The sequence below is a fragment of the Sinocyclocheilus anshuiensis genome, unplaced genomic scaffold (genome assembly GCF_001515605.1).
Source record: "Sinocyclocheilus anshuiensis isolate Anshui unplaced genomic scaffold, SAMN03320099.WGS_v1.1 scaffold1018, whole genome shotgun sequence".
NCBI classification, from domain to species: Eukaryota; Metazoa; Chordata; class Actinopteri; order Cypriniformes; family Cyprinidae; genus Sinocyclocheilus; species Sinocyclocheilus anshuiensis.
This window is the reverse complement of record NW_015539893.1, coordinates 1,104,749-1,106,327: the sequence shown is the minus strand read 5'-3', so window position 1 is coordinate 1,106,327 and position 1,579 is coordinate 1,104,749. Positions and strand designations below refer to the sequence as shown.

General features: G+C 32.6%; 1 pseudogene; it reads right to left on the bottom strand.

The window, feature by feature from the left end:
• The window catches only part of LOC107685866 (dihydroorotate dehydrogenase (quinone), mitochondrial-like), a 19,839-nt pseudogene extending 18,588 nt beyond the window's left edge, over window positions 1-1,251 (bottom strand).
• Window positions 1,252-1,579: the final 328 nt, after the last annotated feature.

The window sequence follows — 1,579 nt, the reverse complement described above, 5'->3', positions numbered from 1 at the left end:
GTATGTGTGTGTGTATGTGTATGTCTTAGCTTAGGTCAATGTAATTTAGAATAGCCAATAAATTCATATTTCATTTATAAAGAATCATTGTCTGGTGTCGTATAATTTGAGTATTTGTATTTTCCCTGGCCACGGGTTAATACGTGCTTTGATAAGGTGTAAACTATTAAAATTTGAAATCAGTTCTAATCAGGCGGACTCGAATTTTCAGATTCGAGTCCTCTCAAAACCTGAATGAATTAATAATAATTAATTCCCTAAGAAATGTAATCAGACATTACAGTACTACCAAAAGTCCAGAGTTTTGCGACCTTAAGAAGTGTGATGTATTGTAGAGTGATAGAAGTCTGGTTATGTATGCAGGAGCTAAACCATTTAAGGCCTTATAAGTAAGTAGCAATATTTTGTAACTGATACGGAACTTAGGTAGCCAGTGCAGAGACTGTTAAATTGGGGTAATATGATCATATTTTCTTAACCTGGTAAGGACTCTAGCAGCAGCATTTTGGACTACATGTAGCTTGTTTATTGAAGATGCACAACCACCTAGCAGTGCATTACAATAGTCCAGTCTAGAGGTCATGAATGCATAAACTAGCTTTTCTGCATCAGAAATAGGTAACATGTTCCGAAGCTTTGCATTGTTTCTGTAATTTGCCAGTTTACTAGGATCTAGTTGTGGTGTCTTAATGAGAGGCTTAATAACCACCAGCTTGAAGGGTTTTAGGATGTGACCTAGAGATAACAATGAGTACAACTCTTTCAGGTAACAACTCTTTCAGTAATTTAGTGGGTACAGGATCTAATAAACATGTTGTCAGTTTAGATGTAGTGATAAGTTTATTTAGCTCTTCCTGTCCTATAGTTGTAAAGCATTGTAATTTTTCTTTGGGTGCGATGAAGAATGAAGCTGTATTACATGTTGTAGATTCAACATTTGTTATTGTATTTCTGATGCTATAATAAACTTATCACTACATCTAAACCGACAACATGTTTATTAGATCCTGTACCCACTAAATTACTGAAAGAGTTGTTACCTGAAAGAGTTGTACTTGTTAAGTTTTTTTTTTTTGTGAAAAATCCTTAGTGTTTATGAATTTCTTAACTGATAAAATAGATATTTATCAGTTAAGAAATTAATAAACACTAAGGCTAAACACTAAGGATATTTCACACCAAAAAAACTTTCTGTTTTTGCTGTTTTTGACCGCTAACATTACCTTTCTTTGAGCTAGAAGCTGCCACCATGTTAAAAAAAATATATATATAAATAAATAAAAATAATATCTTTACAATGGCAAGAACTTCATACTAACCTAACTAATGTAAATATAAAGTTCTCAAGCTTACTGAAGGTAAGTTAACAGTCTAATTGCTAATTACAAGCAAAAGGACAAAAAATATGTTAATAAAAAAAATGTAATAAACAGATTTTTTTTTTTTTTCAGGTAGGTCTGGATTTCGTTTTCCGTTTCCCTTGAGTTGGTTGTCATGGTAATTAATTTGATTATGTTCAGGTGTTTCTCATTATCATGTGTATTTAGTTCAGTTCTGTGTTGGTTCAGTTGTCCGGTGT